The following is a 9,325-nucleotide window of genomic DNA, read 5'->3' on the forward strand; positions in this document are numbered from 1 at the left end:
ATTGCATATAATTAAATGTATCACATTAATTTAAATTTTATTAGCTTATAAAATAACCTATTTGTCATTTATGCTCAGTCTTTATTGTGTTTTGGGCTCATGCCTGGTGATCTGCCAAACCTTTGAAGAATTAGAAGGAATTCTGTCCTGAAACCATTCTCTTAATTTTCTTGGTTTGGTTCTTTTTATTGTTACACGTTTAATCTATTTTCTTTCTTTGTACACACTAAACACTGTCATGCTAAGAGACACAAACTAAATTCTGATGTCTCCACTCAATGGAGTATTACATAGCCATTAAAAATAATGGAAGTGAGAATTATAGCAATGTGGAAAAATTGGCTATATTAAATAAAAGCAGGAAACAAGATTCTATGTAAAACGAGGCAAAATATACAGAAAAAAGCCTGAAAGAAAATATTAAACTTAAAGTCGTTATGTTATAGTAATGAGATTATGGGGAAGAGGGCATCGTTTTCTTTTTTCCCTAAATTTTCTGTTATGATGATATATTAATTTTAAATAGAAAAAATAAAAACCCAGATACTGTCCTCTTTCTTTTTGGTCACTAAACCTCTATTCAGACTCCTGGCCTTCTCATCTTACTTTCCCCATCACCAAGACTCATGGTACATGTTTTTGTATCTACACTGTGCAGTGCAGTAGCCACTAGTTGCCTATGGTTATTGAGCACTTGAAATGTGGCTAGGCCAAATTGAGATGCACCATAAGTATAAAGTACACACTGTATTTCAAAGCCTTGGTACAAAAAAAAAAAAGAATGTAAACTATCTCAGGAATAATTTTTGTATTAATTACACATAGCATTAGTTTGCTAGAGCTGCCATAACAAAGTACTAGAGACTAGATAGCTATAAAACCAGAAATTTATTTTCTCACAATTCTGGAAGCTAGAAATCTGAGATCCAGGTGTCAGTAGGGTTGGTTTCTTCTGAAGCCTCTCTTATTGGCTTATAGATGACCATCTTCTCCCTGTGTTATCACATGGTTTTCCCACTGTGGGTGCCTGTATTCAAATTTCCTCTCCTTATAAGCAATCAGTCATACTGGATTAAGAGCTGCCCCACCATGGCCTCATTTTAACTTAATTTTCTCTTTAAAGAACCTATCTCCAAATATAGTCATATTCTGAGATTCTGGGAGTTAAGGCTTCAACAAATGTTGAGTGAACACAACTCAGCCCATTACACCTGTCAAAATAATATTTTGTATACATTTGGTTAAATAAAACATTTTAAAAATAATAAATGACTTTCATAAAGATCACTAATGATGGTAATTCTGTCCTCTCATTTATACATGTTTTGTAAATATTAAGAGTAAAGTCTATAGAAGATAGAATAAGAAACTGGGGCCCTGAAAATAGAGCCCCCAAATACGCCTGAAAATAGCATTTACCACTAGAATTTGAAATGACTAAACATTATATCGTTTTAACATGCAGATATGATAATCTCATTACATGATTCCATATGGACAGAGCAAAGAGAAGGGCATACCAGTTATTACACTGATAGACAGCAACCTTTACTGGACAGTCACTGGGTTTAAAGAAGATCACTATCAATCCAGAATAATCAGTGTACTCATAGATTAGCTAGTAACTCCTCCTGTAGCATAAAAGTATAAAGTATAACTGAGTGTGAGAAATATTGACATAGAATTAGACTTCCCATTTTATTCCTTTTTGATATATCTTTACTTTTTAGTAATAAATCCTCAGCAGGAGCTTTGACCGTTTAAATCATATTGATTTTTTTCCTCCTTCCACTTGGAATGGTTTGAAGATTGTGCTAAACCTGTCTGAATTCTAATAGTATCTCTCCTGCTTTTGGTATAAGGCAAGGAAGAGGCTCTAGTAGAAATACAGCAAAGAAGCACATCATAATCCCTTGCTGTGGAGAGAAGTTCTAACAGATGTATCTTCTCTATAAAATATTACACAGCTTTGGGAGTCATCTTTCTCTTCCACAATTACAGGTGTCTATTGAGTATAGCTAGGATAAGAACAATGGAGAGAACGAATGTTCTGATTAGATATTTTCTTGCTTCTGAAATGATGTGAGACCGAAATTTTGTTTTCTCCTTTTTATTCCCTTTGGAGAGTCAGAGAATTATCTAGCATCTTGGACTATATCCTAGAATCCAGAACTGACCATCTTGCTCTGCTTATCACATCTGGGTCTTTCTAACAAAGAATTTCACTCAGAAAGAGAAGTCTACGGCCATGCCACCCTGAACAAGCCCGATCCTGTCTGATCTCGGAAGCTAAGCAGGGTCGGGACTGGTTAATACTTGGATGGAAGACCACCTACGAAGATCAGGTGCTGTAGGTGTAAAAAATAAGGGATTGTAAGATGACAAGGTCCTTGAAATCTGTGAGGTCAACCAAGGGTTGCCTTGCCAAAAAAAAAAAGAGAAACAAATAACATCTATGCTTCTAAAATTTTAATATTAAAAACTTAATTTTAAAGCAGAGAAAATCATGTTTTTAAAAGTTTTTAAAAATTTTATTCATTGTGGGTAAGAAATAAAGTTTATGAGTCATTTAATAGGAAATACAATAAGAAAGGGAGAAAACTTTATAGGAGCCCAGTTCTTTCCTCTTTTATCCCCATATTCCTCATTTTCCAAATCCTTACCTTTTAGATTCATTCATATTAGAAAATAGGTCTTAGCATTAAATGACTTGGACATGAATAGACATTTCTTCAAGATATATATAAAAATTTTCAATTAATGCAAGAAAAAAAATATTCAAGATATTAGTCATCGGGGAAATGCAAATCAAAACCATAAGAAGATACCAGTGCAAACCTACTAGAATGGCTACAATAAAAAATGACAGGTAATACCAAGTGTTGACAAGGATGTGGGGAAATTGGAACCTTAATATTCAGGCAGGAGGAGTGTGAAAAGGTGCAGTCACTTTGAAAAAGTCTTACAGTTTTCCAAAAAGTTAAACACAGAGCTACCACATAACCTAGCAATTCTACTTCTGGGTATATACCACCCTGCCAAATAAAAATACATTCATACAAAAATTTGTATATGAATATTCGTAGCAGTATTATTTATAATAGGCCAAAGTTATTTATAACAACCCAATTGCCCATCAATTAATGAATGAATAAAATATGACATTTATCTATATAATGGAATATTATTCAGCAATAAAAAGAAATGAAGTACTGATACATGTTATAACATGGATGAACCTTGAAAACAATACATTAGAGTTACAAAAAACCATGTAGAGGGTGATTCCACTTATATGAAATATCCAGAATAGAAAAAAATATATAGACAGGAAACAGATTATTGATTGTCTAGTGCTAGAGAGGGGTCTGAGGCTAAAGGCATGGGGAATGACTGCTAATAGGTACAGAGTTTCTTTTGCGGGTGATAAAACATTCTAAAATTAACCATGGTGATGGTTGCACAATCCAGTAAATACACTAAAAACCATTGAATTGTACACTTTATATGAGTGAATTATATGGCCTGTGAATTATATCTTAATAAAGCTATTGCCTTCAAAATTAAATGACTGTGTTACAGTGAAGTTTAAGCTTTTGAGAAGATAATATCTAAGATTTGAAAAGGAAAAAGGCTCCAAATGCTGATGCTCTGAATATAGGTTATATTCTCCAGAGGATAATCCTGGAATATATGAATATATACACAAGTCAGAAAACTTTCCAACCTCTGATACTGATTTTCTAATTTCAAGTCAGCACAGAGACCAATTGATAAACATAAACACTATGGATTACATCACAATGACAGGGCGCTTTTGGATTCTCTAGAGCAGAGCTCAAAACTTGGAAGAGTCTGTCCATCTATTATATTTAGTAAATTCAACCACCAGAGAAAGTTAGCCCTATACAGAACAAGTTTCATTGTGTGCAGCTATTTATATTTTATCATACAGACATGTTAAAATTTGTGCCAAGTTGAAAGTTAAACTATTTGTAACTTCACTTTATGTGAGAGATATTACAACTGAATATTCATTTTTCTCTCAAAACAACAATACTTAGCTAATAGAGTGATGGAATAGATTCCCACATTACTGAGATGATTTTTCAATTAGGAAAATAAAAGTCACCAGAATACAGATCTATGACTAAGCATGTCAAGTATTTAATCTTGGCAGGATAAGATGCCAAAAGAAAAGCTAAGCAACACCACAAAAGTTGGTTTGGGGGACATCGCCAATACAAAGGTGCCCACAGTTGCTCCTCTAGGGGTACTTGTGATTGAAATGACATGTATAAGAAATATGGACTGCAGACCACCTATAAGGTAAAAGCCACCCATGACTAACCATATGTGGATATGATTATTTTTAAGTTGATGGTTGCCATGCCAATGAAAATATGACCTTGCCACACAGTTCACCATCAACAGATTTCAATAAGTAACCAAGATCATAGAATGCACTTAAAGTACTCTTTTCCTTAAAGTTAAAAGTGCTACTGTTATCCATTGGTACTTTCAGAAATCCGTAAGTAAGGGCTTATATTCAGCTTTCAAGAGAGAGGTCCCCCCTACTTAACTCTAGAGGAATTTTTAGCAATGGAAGCATCTGGAGAAGGAAAGGATGAATTATGTCTCCTTTCTGGCAAATGGTGGTTCCATAAGGTCAGTTATGAGCGGTAGGAAGAAACTCCTTGCTACTCCTTTTGCCCTTTGGCTGCCCTGCTGTTTGCAAGCTTATCCCTTCTATCCTCCAGAATAGTGTACATTGCATGTTATTCCATGTTGGTGCAGAATAAGTTTTCACCAAATAACAACACAATGAAAAAAGTAAGTACAACTTCATTTCATGAACGTCTCATTACATTGCTTAATTTAACGAATTCTCCCACATTTTGTGCTTACATCATTCCTATTTTGTAAATATTTAAATGTTCTTTTCCTTAAACAATGGTTATAGCAGTTGCGGAATTTTATGTTTATGATTTTAATTAATGAAATAAAAATTTGGTTGCCTTATGGTGACCTCCTGTTTTTACAAAGTTGTTTAGCTGATGAAAAGTCTGGGAACTGCTCCTCTAGAAAAAAACATATAACTCTAATTTCACCACATCATTAAGACAACTAGTGAGCAAGGTGAAAAATGACTAAGTGTCTTCCGCCTTTTTCTCCCTGAGGACCATTCTGTTGTTTGCAAAGGTCCCCATGTCACTCTGAAGGCACATCCTTGGTGTATTGAGAAAAAGATGTTCTTGAGAGCAGTCCAACAGGCAGGGCTCATGGGACAAAGTCTCTAGGAGTTCCCATTAGCCAAGAGACGTCTATGGTGTGACTTGCTGCTAGCTAATGACTAGAGCTCATGTATTGCCTATTTTAAAAGAATCTATTTTCTATTTTATTCAAGGTAATTTTATTAGTAAATATATTACCTGAACAAAAAAATTTACTTCTCAGCTAGTATGTTCCAGGCAGGCTCCATCCAAGGATGTAGAAGTTAAGCCCTTAAAGAGCTCAGTGTCCCATAAGAAGAAAGTTATGCAAGCAAATAATTACATGGTGATTGTCTGTAATGGGGGAGGTGGGGATATTTAGGTTTCATTGAGTCGGTCGAAGAGGCCTACGTAGAGTAGTAAAGTGGGGGAATTAATGTGGGTCTTAAAAAATAAAAATAATTTATTCTTCAACCCTATTTTCAAGAGATAGTTCCAGACTGAAGAAACAGCATTTACAACTGGAGAATAAATTGAAGATGTGGTGAGACAAGTAGACAGGATCAGAAAACGAAAAGGCTCATAGCCTGTCTAAAGAATTTACATAACGTCCTTTGCGTGAAGGCAAGCTACTGAAGGATGGAGACCTGTCCACTGGAATGTGAGAAAGCTCATTCTTGCTGTCAGAAACGGAGCACAAGAGAAAGATGTTGGATGTTTGTAGACCAGTTAGGAGCCTATGCCACTAGCCCCAGGGAAAGATAATAAATGTTTGAATTAGGAGAATAATGGTGGTGAATGCAGGCTGGATGTCAGGTACATGTAACCATAAGGACTAGATACTGAGCAAAATCCAAACTCACAATGGTCCATGATAAATTTCATCATAGGCTGTGCACATTAATACTAATGCATTTCACACAATCTCATCAGTAGATAGCTGCATACTCTCTAATAGTACCTTTAAACCACCCAAATTCTCATAAAGCCACAGAAGAAATGGCTATTGTTTGAGTAGATAAAGCTATATGTATACTTGAAATATGCAACAGAATTCCATCAAACTTAGCAACACAGGACCTTACATTTTAGAGCCAGGAGAAAGAACTGAAATATGGCCTATGAAGCACACTAACTTCTGATTCACTCCCTGAATTCAGGGAAAGACAAGTAATAAAGATGAGTTACGAGAGCTCTTCAACATTATAGTTTTTTTTTTGTTGTTGTTTTTTTCTTTGTCTTTTTTCCTCATTTCCTGTCCACCTCCCCGCCCCACCCCGCTTTCCGGCTAGGCTCCCTAAATTGAGAATAGGTATATAATTTGCCTTACAAAGTAGAAGGAGTGCTTCTCTGAGGACAATGATAAACCTAATGGTCTAATGTTCTATAAATACTTTAGAAATATTAGAGAGATAAGTAAAGGTAAGACCACAATGATGGTGTTAGTTTTGTATCTGAAGCATGTGATTGTTTGAGATTCGAATTTATTTACTTATTGAGGTATAACTGACACATAATATATTAGCTTCAAATGTACAAAGTAATGATTCGATATTTGTATATATTGTGAAACAATATATATGTTGGATATATTGTATATACTATATATATGTTGTATATATTGTATATCACTACAACGAGTCTAGACAACAACTGTCATGTACACGGTTACAATATTTTTACTTGTGATGAGAACTTGTAAGATATACTCTCTTACCAACTTTCGAATATGCACTACAGTATCATTAACTTATAGTCACCATGCTGTATGTTACATCCCCAGGACTAATTTATAACTGGAAGTTTGCACCTTTTGACCCCCTTTACCTATTATGTCCACCCCCACCCCTGTCTCCAGAAACTACCAATCTGTTCTCTGTATCTATGAGCTTAGGTTTGAAATTATTTTACAGCTTTAAAAAATCTGATAATAAGAGATATTCACGTATGCTACAGAAAACTTGAAAGACTCAAAAAAAAAAAAAAGTTCCCAGTGAAAATGCAAAAGCCCTTGTTATTCTATCACCACTATCTCATCATATTGGTATATTTTGTACCCAAATTTTTATTTTCTTGAATAAAAACTTTTGGAATCTTGCCATGTATAGAGTTTTGCATGCTATTTGTTCCATGTAAAGCATTTCTCCACGTAATCAAATGTTCTTGAAATTTAAAAATTTTAATGACTACTGTAATTTATCATACGGACAAACCACAATCGTTGTGGTGAATCCCCTCATGTTGAATATTTAGGTTGTTTCCAACTTTTTGCTAATGTAAATAAGCACTACAGTGACCATCTACTTATTTATAAATCATTTTATAAAACTAAAATCATTTAATTGTGGACATTTTAGAATTAAAATAATAAAAGGAATAAAACAATCAACTGATTTAACTATATAAATTCAAACATTCTGCACATAAAAAATTTAGCAAAATCACAAACTGGGAGAAATACTGAGTTTATTTTAAAAAAAAACTTTTAGGCAGTGGCAGGACAAGCTCACTTAAACTGGCAACTGTAAAGTTGGTTATCTGGAGAGTCAAGATGGTTTTAGCCACTGCAATGTTTACTGATTGGCCAATTACTAATACTCCCAACTACCCTTGTTTATCATAAGGCTAGAAAGAACCTTAAAAGATAATCTAATCCATTGAGAGGCTTTTAGGGCGGTCTGTTCAAAACCATCCCAGACACATGGGAAGCTACATTGTTTTTAAAAGGTCTCTAGATAAGAAGATTTCATAACCTCTATTGATAACCTATTCCAGAGTTTAAGGACCTTATTGTCAGGAAATTCTTTCTCTTATCTAACTTAAATCCCCCATGCTTTAGTTTAAACCTATTTCCTTCCACTCCCCTATTTTAGAGGAGGATGGAGACCACTGTGATTTTTACAGAGTAACTCATCATATAAATAACACTAGTAGAGGATTATTATATTTCTTCCTAGTTTTTCTTCTCTCAGCTATGTAACCCTGGTGCATTCAACTTTGGGGACTGCCAGTTCTAAGCAATTCATTTACAAATCATTTAATTATCCTTACTGCACTCTTAAATGTCTCTAAATTTTATAAGTTTGGCACAGCTGTAATAATTCACGAAGATACAAAGTACTAAATGTATCAGGAAAGGTTTTAAGAGGCAGAGGTCATCTTTCTAGAAGCCACTGCTTTTACTGAGGAGCAACTTTAGGAGAGCTCAGAATTCTTGGTAGACAAAGCTATTGGGATATATTCACAATAAAGAAGAGGGTGGTCTATGTGGTACCACAGGTTTTGTCTTTGCAGCTTCCCAGACCTAAGTGTGATGGTTCAGCTTCTGCACCCTTAGGAGATCTGTGGCAGCAACTAAAAGCTAGACCCAGTCATTGCTGCTGACACCTTTGCTAGTACAGCATCAACCCCTCAGGTACACAGACAAAACCTAAAAGGATGTGGAATCCAGATGGTTGGTGACTAAGTGCTAAGTATCCTGGCTGCCTCTGTCCACTGAGGTTCAGTCACAGTTAAACAAAAATTCTGTGAATGTAGCATTGAGAGGAGACAGATTTGAGTGTCATCTGTATGCTGACAGGCAGCATGATAAGATAAAGCAATAATCTGGAAGTTAAGAGAGCTGTGTGCTGGCATTAGCTCTGTCCCTCAGTCACAATGTGACATTTCTATTCCTCTGGGACCCCACACATAAAATGCAGCAAATTACAGAATCTTTTAAACTCTTCAGAAAAAGACACCTCATAAATATAAGCTGCTGGAATTACTACTGATAGAACAAAACATTAGGTTGTCATCATACATAAGCAGGGAATTCTTCACCTCTGCCTATTTAAGCATTGCACAGCCAATTTAAGAGTTGAATCAACATTTGATTATTAGCCTTTGGGGATTATTCAGGAAAAATTTAAAATTCTAGCTCCCCCAAAGAAAAACTATGGGCTATCTCTCCTTTCCATCAGCATTTGAGTGCTTATGGAATGTACAACTAATTTTAACATTTCCTAATGAATATAATGAGGTAACAAAAACAATAATTTAAAGGAATTCCATAGTTCAGGCCAAATAAATGGATGGATGAATGGAAGGATGGATGATAGACGTGGATAGAT

At 35.0% G+C, this 9,325-nt stretch overlaps 1 protein-coding gene and 1 pseudogene across 1 annotated transcript in view; one reads left to right on the forward strand and one right to left on the reverse strand.

Moving 5' to 3' along the window:
* Positions 1-9,325, reverse strand: part of PARD3B (par-3 family cell polarity regulator beta) — a 948,153-nt gene that overhangs the window by 203,087 nt on the left and 735,741 nt on the right. The gene's annotated exons all lie outside the window — the stretch shown is intronic.
* On the forward strand, positions 2,239-2,357 carry LOC111745353 (annotated as a pseudogene).

Source organism: Pteropus vampyrus, unplaced genomic scaffold (genome assembly GCF_000151845.1).
Source record: "Pteropus vampyrus isolate Shadow unplaced genomic scaffold, Pvam_2.0 Scaffold152, whole genome shotgun sequence".
In the NCBI taxonomy this organism is placed as follows: Eukaryota; Metazoa; Chordata; class Mammalia; order Chiroptera; family Pteropodidae; genus Pteropus; species Pteropus vampyrus.